The sequence below is a fragment of the Camelus bactrianus genome, chromosome 12 (assembly GCF_048773025.1).
Source record: "Camelus bactrianus isolate YW-2024 breed Bactrian camel chromosome 12, ASM4877302v1, whole genome shotgun sequence".
NCBI lineage: Eukaryota > Metazoa > Chordata > Mammalia > Artiodactyla > Camelidae > Camelus > Camelus bactrianus.
In genome coordinates, this window is record NC_133550.1 from 57,232,251 (window position 1) to 57,245,080 (window position 12,830).

The window sequence follows — 12,830 nt, forward strand, 5'->3', positions numbered from 1 at the left end:
TGTATATTACACCTCAGAACTTACCTTATATTCCTGGAAGTTTGTACATTTTGACCACCTTCACATAAATCCATAAGTCCTTCTCTTGTATAGATCTTTCCTCCTTGGCATTTTTGCCTGCTATATACTTCACTTTCCAACCCAAACAGCTAGTGTCAGCCTGCCCATCCCATGAAAGCATTCATGGTAAAGGATCAACATTTATAGCATGCAGACGACTTTAAAATGTCTCCTTGTTTATCTGGGTTCTGGCTGCTGTGGCTCCTAAAAGAAGGAAATCAAACAGCCACATTTCCTCAAATCCCAACCCTTAGCCTGATAAAAGAATTTCCCCCTAAATTGGTGAATTTACTTATTATAAGAAGTCCCATAAAAATCAAATCGTATTATTGCACTTTTCATAGATCACCTTTGCCAAAAAGAGGAAACTACATGAAATTGGAACTATCTCAGGAAATTTCCAGTCCTCGAACTGAAGTTTGAAATACGCATTTTCAATTCATTCTTGGTTTAATTTCCATGTCCACACTGGCCTTTTATACTTTTGACTATGTTAAAATTTTTATTTATACCTTAAATATAGATATTTCCCAGTGCGCTTGGATTTGGGATTTCAGACATCCTTTTTATCCCCCATAGACTTCCTTACGTTTATGAGTTTTTTCACCTGGATGCAGTGGGTGCTTGGTCTCTTTGTGGATACTTTCCCCAGTTTTTAAAATGTGCATTCCAAGATCTGAGGCGATTGCTCTCCCATATTCCTGAAGCCAGAGCTCCAAACCGGTTAGGAAGTAATTCTGAGGACCAGTACATTATTTCACCAGAGCTCCGTGTCCTGTGACGGTTACTGCCCATCTGCTAGGGGCATCGAAGCTGTCAGTGTTTCCCCAGACGATCTGAAGCTACACTCCAGAAAGCATCAATAAAAGCTAGGTAGTTTATTGGCCTGTATATTTGCTTTGGAAGTGTTCCCCAGTGCTGCATTTCTGGGCTAGTAATTTCCAAACATTTATTTGTTGCTGTAGTATAAGAGTGTCTTCAAATATAATCTTACGTGGTAGCCCGAAAGGTAAACTAGATAAAAGGGTGATTGTTCTGGTTGATGGAGTGGGAGGGCCTGGAGCTCTGCGTGCTCCGTGCTCCTCATCCCCTGCTCGCTCACCTGGAACAGCACCCAAAGGTCTTGGTGGAAGCTAGCGTGAAGGTCTCAAGACAGTGAAGTCACAAGTAACAGACCTCAAGTTCAACGGTTCTGTTACTATATTTTGCTTGGTCTTCACGGTGTTCTTCTTCACTGCATTTTCTTTCCCAACTGCTTTATTTTCAAAATAAACACAATGAACTTTTTCAGCTGCTTGACCTGATATTTACCTCCACACTTCTTAATACTATGTGTTTACTGCCATCTTGGGTTTGTTGGCCTTTACCAATTACCTACGAATTTCCTACCACAGAATATGAAGACTAAACTCTTTTTCTTTTCCTCCCCAAATCTTTTCCTCCTATCTTCACAGCATAATTATAACTTTGATGCAATCAATATTTAGCATAGAAACTTATGACAACATGCATTTTGTTTGCTTCTGAATCAAGCAGTGTGTTAGTTTTGGTACAACTTTTAATTTTTTTGAAAGTTAATGTTTCATAAATTCATTTGATTTGCTTTTTTTGTACCTTAATTTTTCCACAGATTCAAACATCTGTTATAAACTTGACTATATAATTTCTCAAATGCTGAAGCATGCCAGAAAATATCGCTTTCATTTCCCTTTCACTCCCAAGTTCCCCCTCCTTCTGCTCCAATCTGGGCTGCCTACGCCCAGGTCTGCTGCCCAGCTAGTGTGGTGGGCTTTATATCTTCCATATATTTGGGAATCCTGTGTCCTGGGTGACACATATTCTTATTTCTTCATTTATATTCTCTTTTTGCTGGAGCACATGCTCTGATCAGCCTCTTGCAAAATGTTGCAGGGAAGGTAAATACCGAATCTTTGCTATATGAAAATGTCTTGTTAGACCCCGACACCCATTATAAGAGTTCTCGCTTGTAAATAATTTTTGATCAGAAATTTCAAGGCCTTCTTTTGCTGTCTTCTGGCTTTATCTCTTCATAAGGATGTATATTGCTGTATGTCTTTTTTCATTCTTTGCACTGGGTGTTCAGGTGGCCCTTTTAATCTGGAAACTTAAATTCCTTTAGTTCTGAGAGATGCCCTTGTATTGAATGTTTGAGTAAGACATTTTTAAAGTATTAATTGAGTGTCAAAGAGAAACATTAACTAAGGACGAGATAGAGGACTGATTAAATTGCCTACAGATAATGACAATGGGTAGAATCAGCAAGTTAAAATATTAATAAGTTTCCTGAAGTGGTCCAAACATCACATGCTTTGGCTATTTAATTTTTAAAAAGAATCCATCTGTGGAATTATATATTGTGCTATTAAGGGGCTAACCAACTCTCTCTCGCCTAATTTTCCCAGCCAGAGTAATACTCTTGGACTCTCTTTTCGCTGCTTACTTATTCCTTCCCTTAGATGGAAGATCAATTGTGTAATTGGTGGATTTTATGAGTAGGAACTGAGCATGCTCAGCTTTACACATTCTGTCATCTCCCTTTCTATGCATCCAGCCTGGGCACAAGAGCCATGGATTAACATCCTCTGCCTCATATCTAAGGGCTTATTCCTGTGGGGAGGACTACAATTGTCCATCCTGCTCGATGGGGTATGAACATTGTCTAATTAAGGGGAATGCCTTAGGAAGTCCATTGTAACCGCACACCCTCGCTGCGTTTTCAAGTATCTGTTCAGTAATAAGGTAATGTTTGATCTCCACCTAAGGGGCTATGTCTCTCAATTGGCTGTGAAGTCAGGAGAGGAAAGGAAACATTCCCTAAAATCCTATGTATGTTACTATGCATAGATATTTAAGTACATATCTAACGGTAGAGGATTCCTTAGCCAAAATCATAGTGGTTTAAGGGATTTAAGAACAATTTTGATATTGCTTTGTTTTCCCTTTCTCAGTGACTTTGAAACCCAACACCCACATCATTTCCAAACTACCGTATATTGTCCCCAGCAACAACTGAGAATAGCAAAACTTACATTTGCCAGTGTGTTCTCATAGCCTTGCAGAGAGGGTCCTGTCAAAGGCAACAGTGACCCTTCTCGATAATCACATAAGGAACATCTGAAGCTGTTCTCGCTGGTGCATTCCTACAGGATCCAGTTTAATGAAGACATTCGCCTCAGTGCACTTGTATGGCAGTCACGTATTTCTAAAATAAAATCTGATTTGCTGCTATTAGTCCAGACAGGGCTCAAATCTACCAGCCTTTTCGAAGTCTCACGTTTTTAAGAGAGGTTTATGACTCCATTACCTTCTTAGTTTGGCAAATTTTCCTCTGTTAACAAATATATAGATAATCCCAGCCCTTGCAGATCTGCTGTGTGACCAGATCACAAAATGGAAACACTTTTTTTTCAACCCTATTATTTATTCACTGAACAGATACCATGTGTTTAATAGATGTCAAGCACTATGCTAGATACTGGGAGATAAAAGGGTCGTTAAGGGGAAGACTGACATAGAAAATAATTATAGTAATATAGCATAATAAAAGTTGTATAAAGATAGGAGAAGATTGCTTTGGGAACTCAGAGGAGCGGGTGATTTTCTTTGGCCAGAGAAGCCTGAAACAGATTTCAAAAATAGACAAATTGCGATATTCTCCTAAGCTCAGCAATCTCACAATTAAGCTTTCATATCAATCAGATTTTGACCAAAGGGCAATTATATGAACAGATACACTAGTGAAGACTTGTATGAAACTTTGATCATGTTAAATTTATTTATATTAAATATCAGGATAAATATAATTTAAAAAAAGAGTTACTAAAAAAACAGTGGGGAATGGAACTAAGACTAGATTTTCTGTTCCATTTAATAAGGCGTTTGGTCCCCACAAACGTGACTTGGAAATGACCACAGAAAAAGTAGAAGTTGCTTACTTTTTGGCAATGCAAAAAAATATGATCTGGAAGCAATTTCTTCCAGAACTCCAAGTCTAATTTACATATTTGAATAGAAAAATTAGTTTGTGAGCCATTCTATTTGAAAATAGTGGTCAGCTAGTTTACTTAATTAATTTATCCATTTAACATTTATGAAACCCTCTCAATATACTCTAGATGAAATAACGCACTAGATTCAGGCAATGGTGGAAAAATAAAATTCTCACAGAGATAAGGCCAGTAACATAAATCGATGAATCAGGCTGGCTGTAACACAATAGACAGCAGTGAACCCCACTTTGTAAAGTGCAGAGTGCATTCCTCACCCAAAGAAATTAAAATTGAAACTTAAAAAAATAGGCAGGTCAGATAAAACATGCTTGTTAAGCAAAGCTGGCCCTTCAATTACTTTAAGTCTCTTCGATTCAGAGGATTCAAGTACTAATATGACCACCGCTATCCATGGAGCTCCCAGACCACTGCAGGAGAGACACCTGTAAATGACTCTACTGCCACCAGGTTTTGTATTAGGGAGTCGCTTAGCAGTGCTGTGAGAGGACAGTTCATCAAGGTGGCTGAGTACCGAAATGGGCATTACACAACCGCCCCGTCAGGAGTTCTACCTGTTACCATGTAAATTACCCCCTTAAGTATATTTCAAGTTTTCCTCCCAATATTTTCATTTTATTGGCCACAGCTTTATTTCTTTTATTACATATTCTTTTATCATTAGCATATACTGAAGATCTACTAATTTTCTGTAATAATTTCAAATTGAATAAATTTAGGTTTTTCAGTTATACAAATAAACATCACACATATGGACCACTTTGCACCTTCCTTTTCTTTTTTGATCTAAATGCCTCGGCGGGGGCTTTTAGAACAGTAACAATTTAAAAGTTTGATTGTGGCCACCTTTTGGTTGCTCCAGCTTTAACAAGAATTCTTCAGGTATTTTGCAAGGCGTTGGCTTTAAAATATATTTAAAACTAATTTGGAGGGCATATACTCAAAAGAATTGAAAGCAGGGATCCAGGTGGATATTTACACATCAACGTTCATAGCAGCATTATTCACAGTAGCAAAAAGGTAGGAACAACCCAAATGTCCACTGATGGATGGAGGGATAAACAAAATTATTTTGGTGTATAATTATTCAGCCTTAAGAAGGAATGAAATTCTGCCACATGACAAGGTCGATGAACCTTGAAAGCACTATGCTAAGTGAAATAAGTCAGACATAAAACAAATATTGTGTGATTCCACTTATACGAAGTAACGAGAATAGTTAAATTCATGGAGACAGAAAGTAGAATGTGGATTACCAGGGGCTAGGAGGAAGGGGAAATGAGAAATTATTGTTTAATGGGTACAGAGTTTCAGTTTGGGAAGATAAACAAGTTCTGGAGATGGATGCTGGTGATAATTGCCCAACAATGAGAAGGTACTTAATGCCATTGACGTGTACACTTAAAATAGTAAATTTTATATTATGTACATTTTACCACACACACACGAAAACAGTTTAAAGTATTTATAGCATTTCTTATACTTGGAATAGTTAAAGTGATGTGAAGATTAAAGTGGTATCTAGTCCCTGAGGGTTAAAAACAATTCACCTGTGAAACACTCTGAGGCTGAATGTCAATTTTTTCTTGACATCTGAAAAAAATTTTTTTTGGATCTGAAGCAATTGTCAATTTTTTTCTGTGGTTATTGGTCTCATTTCTATCTATTTTTACAAGAAAATGTTGTTAATTTGTATTTTCCTGGGAACTAATCTATTTTATCCAGGTTTTGTGCTAGCCAAAGTGTCCCTTATAATTCTTTGAATTGCCCGGGTACATCTTGTTGTTTCTCCATTATCTCTTAGTATTTTGTGTATTGGTGAACTCTGCACGTACTCAGTTAAAAAAAAAATAGGCTTTCTATTCTCTCTCTCTCTCACACACACACACACCAGTTGTGTTCTCCAGTTCTAAAGTTTCCATTTTATTCTTCGTTGTATCTTCTATTTTTATTCTGAAATTTTTTATTTTTTAAACTTTGTTTCAGGTATGTTCACAATTGTTTCTTAACGTGTTTTTACGACGGCTGTTTTAAAATCCTATCAGATGACTCCAAAGTCTGCATCGTCTCCTTATTGGCATTTGCTGATCATCTTTTCTAATTCAAGTTGAGATTCTCCTGGTTCTTTGTAGGGCAGGTGATTTTATTTGTATCCTGGAGTTTACCCTGTTTCCTCTTTAATCTTTGTGCACGTAGTCATCCTGTTTAGGTGTGCCTTTGCTAGATGTAGACAATTACAACACATTACACTTTTTGAAATGCTATTTTGGCATTTCACTTTTTTACACAAAGAGCCTCTCTGAGAAGCTCCACATAATTTCACAACTTCACTGTCCAGTTTATAACTACAATTTTTTTCCTTACTGCTCTTATTTAACTTTTATCATCTCTTTGTCCTTTAAGACCTACCAGTGTTTTATTATTTATCTTATCCCACTGAGGGTTGCCCCAGGCCATTTTCACCTCTCCCACCTAGTCTGGCTATGTTCTCAGCAGCTAATTAGAATATAGCTATTGAGGTTTTTAATTCGCAAATCTTTCTGAGATGTGAACTCTTGCAGGGGCTTTTAGGCCCTCTCGCCCCATAGACAGCCTGGGATTCTAACCTCCTTTCCTGGTCAATCCGTTCCCATAGCCCCACCGTCCTTCCTCCCCTCGGGCCCCTGAGCTGCCTTCCGGAGAGGATATTTGTACCTACACTCAGTTTAACAACAGCTGTTACTAATTAGCTTATTCAGATTGCTTCTTCTAGAAGAGTGTTGTAATGACTTCTAAATATTGGACACAACTTCTCCTTTTGAGCATTGTGAAATTATTCAGCTGGCAAAGCAAGCAGTACAATCAAAGTTAAATCACTTTCTCACCTACACTGAGGCCAGTAAGGCTGTGGGAAAAGAGGAACGGGTAGAGAGACTTAGGACCCCAGACAGTCCATGGAATAAGAGCCTGAAGACCCATGAAAATCTCCACACCTCAGAGAGATTTGAAGAGTATTAAAAAGTAAGTTAAATGCATACATTCTAGTCAGCAACTGAACACAGCTGGATTCGGTGGGATGTGAAAATGGCCTGGAAGGGTTGTAGGTGGGGAAAAAAATAGTAAAACAATTACAGAACTTGAAAAAAAAAAGAAGAGATGTTAAAAATTCAGTGACAAGAAGCAAATGGGAAGCAAATGGTCAATGTGTGCTTTCCTAATTTAAAAATGAATGATGAACTAGACTTATTATTGTGTTCATTTTGCAATTTACACAAATACTGAATTATCATGTTGTACAGCTAAAGCTCATATAATGTTATATGTCCATTACATCTCAATAAAAAAAATTGAGAATCAAAAAGAAAAGTGAGCAGCAAAGTTAGCCCAGTATGGGCTGGGCTTCTCAGAGAGCCTCTTTGCATTAAAAAATGAAAACATGTCCAAACAGGACTTTTTTTTTATAGCATGGCACATTATAATCGTTTACTTTAACACATTAATGCTTTTAAGCATAAAGAAGGAACAGTAGTATGATGGTGACCTTTATGAGAAAGTTCTAGATTTTATTAAAAAAAATTCATACTCAGGATATAATCTCGTTTTCAAGGGTGTGATGAGCATTCTCTCCTTTCAGACCTGACGGCGGAGTCTTTGGACTTGAACGTGTAACCTCAGCGGGAAGTGGAGGCCTCTTACGTGGGAACCTTGCGCCGGAGAGGGCCTCCTCCCACCCAGCCGGCCTGGTGAGTAATGCGCTGGGCGAGGGAGCCTGCTCCCCGCTGATGCTCATGCGGAGACTCGCTCCCACTGCGCTTCCCTCATTAGGCAGATCAGTGGCCTGCGGGTGGCTGGGTGCGTGGGGAAACAGGACTGCTGCCTGGGACCTGGCCTGCTGCCTCGCATCTTTTTTTCAGGCTGATGGGAGGGCAGCAGGAATGGCAGGAGAGGGAAATATTTTTCTGGGAGGAGGAAATGAGGTCCCTAAGGAGCGAAGAGAACAAGGCCTCTGCTCTGTACTCGGATGGGTTGCTCTGCTGGGTTTGTGCTTCAGAGATGGACGTGCAATTGCATGTGTGTGTGTATGTGTATGTGTGTGTGTGTGTGTGTGTGGTTCCACTGCAGCGATCTGTGTGTCTCTGTCCTTGTGCCTTCAGCTGCTTGTCTGTTCCACAGGGCATCTCAGTGTCTGGCCTCTGCCCAGCCCCCTTCCCGCTCTCCCATCTTGTTTCTGCTATTGTGCATGGATATTCGATTAAAGAGCGCTGAGAAAAAATCCATTTCTTTATCCATCAACCCCCTCAAATTCCTCTGACCGTCTCTGTCCTTCTTATCAAACCCGGTTCCCAGAAGGCCTGACACGCTGGCTTGCACGGAGGAGGCACAGTCCCAAAGTGTTTGCATTTTAAGACGCAACAAAGTGTCTTGTCAAACAAAGCAACCTCTAATTGTACAGCTTTCCGTCTCAGGAGAAAGAGAGACTGTCTTTGGAGAAGTTTGCAGGGAGAGATTCCCTGGGTGTTTAGAATTTTAATTTAATAAAGAAATCATCATTTTCTATCTCTAAAACACAGATTATAAGAGTATCTCCACAAAAGAATGTTTGAGGTTTGAAGTGAAATAGGGCCTTTATCTAGCCCTGTACCACACACAAAAGAGAGGGTTTGATAAATGTCTGCCGCTGCTGTTCAGCTCTGCCTGTGCCCCAGGCCCTGGGCCAGGCCATGGGGAGCCCACCAAATACAGTAATGACAGAATCGTTCTCCAGACCCCCAGGAGCTCAGCCTAAGCAGACGGCATTTGCACTTGGACAGCTTAGTTCACTCGCCCCAAAAATGTCCTCTGACACATTCCCTCACTTAACTCGCTCATGTTTGCCAGGTGTGTGGCATTTTCTGAGTCTCCAAGAGACTGGGAGATGCCAAACGACTTGCCCAAGGTCCACGCCCAACCTGGAACAGAAGTTTTATTTTTAAGTGAACATGAGTCAACAGTATATATATCACAGTTAAATACAGTAATTACAAATAATTGTTACCGCAGCACTGCACTCAGGGCCGTGGGAGGGGAGGACCAATGAAACCAAGAGAAAATTTCTCAACCTTTTTGACTCAAAGTGCGCCTCTGAGTTAGGCTTCAGCACGTGTGGTCCGTGTAAACGTCACACGGTAACAGGAAGTCATCAAAAATCCTTCTGAAAACTGACATTTTATTCATGCTGTCACATTGGAAGAGCCACGTTCCAGTCGCTCTCTTTGTCCCCCCCTCACCTTCTGTGTGTGTGTGTGTGTAAGTAGAGGGACACCCAGCATGAATAGTCAGACAGCAAAACAGGCTCCATGTTGCAGTGTATCCTTCATAAAAGCGAGCCCTTCACTAATTGAAGAGCACACCTGTCATTTTCATTATGATTCTGGCAATAAATTTTAGTGCCTCTGAGAGGTGCTGAAGTGGAATTACATTTCACCTTTCCTGGCACCATAACGAAGGAGGAAGAACTCCGCAGGCACTGACTCTCTCCCCCCTCCCTCCATGTGGGACCTGGGTACCAGAAGCCAGGATCTGATTAAATCACATGGTTTGTTCCTACATATTTCACGGCTTTTGTTGCTGTTGTGTATGAGATGTATTTTTCTATTTAACGGTTAACTGGTTCTTGCTAAGACATACCACTATATTTTCATGGCTCGTTTTGGCAACCTGAGATGTGAGCTTCTCTAAAAGGGTTGCTTTATGGCTCAGTCCCCTTGAGGATGGGGAGGTGGCCATGATGGAGGAGGAGGCTGCTGGGGGGAAAGCGGTTCTCCAGCGAGGGTAGGGTAGAGGCATCTGGGTCCTCAGTGCGGCGGTGGAGGATCTCTGGGAGCCCAGCCCTGAGCACCACTGGGCTGGGAAGTGGTGGCAGTAAGATCTCCACTACAGAACCCCTCCAAGCACTCACACCTGTAGTGTGGTTGGGCATTCCTGGTGGTGTGGCTTCAGGCTCTGTTCTCCCCACTCCCACAAATTCTATGAACTGCCCAATATCCTTTAATATGCTCCTTTCTTATTTAAACCAAGCCTAGACCCATACCTATGATCTGTGGATTGCTCTGTAGCAGTTAAAAAGAATTTAATAGGTTATACACACTGACATAGAATTCCCAAAGCATTGTTACATAATAAGAGCAGAATGCAGTATCGCCAAACAAAATGGCATGTTTCTTCATGCAGGCATATATTTGTTAATGTGTAGAGAACCTCTGAGAGACTGTAGACCCCAGGGGTAATCGTGGCCACCTCTGGGGAAGGGAGTGGGAATGGGGATGAAGATGGGGGAAATAAACGTAGACTTGTGTCTTTTACCCTGTACACTTTTTCTTGAACTTTTTGCAAAGAGAATACTTTCAGGTGTTGCATGTGTGCTCAACACAGCAAAAGAAACAGAAAAAGAAAAAAAAAAAAAAAAAAAAGGAAACCAGTGGGCCTGAGTGTAGCAAATAGAAAACAGGAATCTCCAGCTCGTTATCAGCTTGATTCCACTGAGCGCATATTATGAGCATTGTACCATGTGCTAAATCCAGCACAGATGAAGGTGAATAGGAGAAAACCCCTGTGCTGGCAGCAAGTCAGATGCGCACACACAGATAAATACTATATGGCGTCGTAAGTGGGAGGAGGGCAATGCAAAGAGGGTTTGGGGGAGCCCCTGCTAACCCGCCCCAGGAAGCATGAAGGGGGCACAACAAAGATCTCCTTGAGAAGGTGACACCAGCCTCCAAGGGTAAGATAAAAGAAGAGAAGGAAGAGGGGAAGGTGTAGCTCAGGGGTAGAGTGCCTGCTTAGCATGCACAAGGTCCTGGGTTCAATCCCCAGTACTTCCATTAAAAATAACAAATAAATGAATAAACCTAATTACCTCCTGCCAAAACCAAAACAAAACAAAACAAAACAAAAAAAAAAGGAGAGAGAGAGAGAAGGAAGGATTCTGGGTGTGATGGGCGTTATGAAGTGCAAGCAGCATTCTGAGTCTCCTCCAGCTCATCCTCAGTGAAGCCGTGTGCACCCTCCCCGTGAACAAGACGGCCAAAGCGGACCATATCAGAGGGAACTGTAAGCGACTGGAGGCACAGCAGAGCGTTCAGTCTGAGCCTAAGCAGCCTTGGGGTTGCACAGGCAGGTCCCAAGGCTGCCTCGGGGATGGCTGTCTCCATCACTGGGAGGAAGGCAGAAACCAAGAGGCTCCTTTGGGGCAGCACTGTCATTACTACCACCCGCATCTTTTCCAGGCAACATGTGGGCATTAAGAGTTTCCTGTGTTATGAGCTATTGAGAGATCTTTGTACAAAGATCACAAGGTCAGGTTGTGCAAGCTCTGATGGGTAACCCAGCTAATGACTGTCCTCCCCACCCTGCACCCCAAACCTGACCTTGTCCCACCTTCTCGTTACTGTCTGCCTCATTTCCTCCTCCTTTCCCTCATGGTTACTACTCAGGGCCTTCACCGTGCCTTTCAGAGGTCAGGACCTCCCAAAGCCTTCCCTCTAACCCTGTTTCCCAGCTTCTATTTGAACGTCTGGACTTTTCCTTTGTCTCAGAAGCCAGTCTTTGACACTACGAGTCTGACTCATCTCGGCCTAGCTAAGTCTTGGAGCCAGTCTGATAAAGTCAAGCTTCCAATGTGACGATGGAAGATGATGGCTTGATGAGTTACTCCCTCCGGGTAAAAGGTTCCTGTTTTGATGAAATCTCCAGGGCAAGCAATCTCTGACCCCAAGGAGGGACACCAGTCTCTGGGAAATTTAATCACAATCTGCACCCCCTGCCCCACCATCCTGGTCAGAACCAATCACCTGGGCTGTGCACCTGCTGTTCTAGGCCATCCTCTTGTCTGGTCCAGCTGGGTACCTGCACCATCCCTATCCCAGGGTGAGAACTCCTCGAGGGCAGCCCTCAGAGTGAGCCCCCAGTAGGAGAGCTCAGCCAAAGTCAGCTTGAGCTTGCTTATCCCCCCAATTTTTGAACTCCAGCTGTGGGGCAAGATACTGCCAGTTCCGGGGACAAAAAGAGGACTTAGTCTGAAGGAGCCAGTCCACTGTGTGCAAAAGCTTCTGCTCCCTGCTCTTGAAGGGTTTATGTGCAATGGGAGAGAAGAGATGGTCCAGACATAAATAAACCCACCACCAGGCCAGACACATATAAATAACCGTGCTCCTCTCATCACAGCAACCACTCAGCTGAGTGAAATACATGGATGAGTTCCAGGTCTCTGGTATTGGGAGCAGAATGGTCATATTCAAATAGAATGGTGTTTTTTTCTCTTAGTTTTCTACTTTATGATGAAGCATTTTGAACAGTAACGATACCAATATAGAAAATATCTTTATTCATACCACCTAGATCTAGTGATTATTAAACATTTTGACATATTTGCTTCATTCCTTTGTTTTGTTTTGTTTTGTTTTGTGTGGGGTAATTAGGTTTATTTATTTGTTTGTTGTTTAATGGAGGTACTGGGGATTGAACCCAGTACCTTCTGCATGCTAAGCATGTACTCTACCACTGAGCTATACCCTCCCCCCTTTTTAAAATTGAAGTATAGTCAGTTATAATGTGTCAACCTCTGGTGCACAACATAATGTCCCAATCATACATACATATATATATATTCATTTTCATTAAAAGATTATTATAAGATACAGAATATAGTCCCTGTGCTATACAGAAAAAAACTTGTTTTTTATCTGTTTTTTTATATATGGTTGTTAATATTTGCAAATCTTGAAC

At 41.4% G+C, this 12,830-nt stretch overlaps 1 protein-coding gene across 14 annotated transcripts in view; it reads left to right on the forward strand.

The window, feature by feature from the left end:
* The window catches only part of LOC123615538 (uncharacterized), a 206,233-nt gene that overhangs the window by 125,281 nt on the left and 68,122 nt on the right, over positions 1-12,830 (forward strand). For all 14 annotated transcript variants that reach the window (XR_012510846.1, XR_012510849.1, XR_012510851.1 and 11 more), the window contains one exon: positions 7,702-7,810. The gene's annotated coding sequence lies outside the window, so the exon portion shown is untranslated. The remainder of the gene's footprint in view (positions 1-7,701; positions 7,811-12,830) is intronic.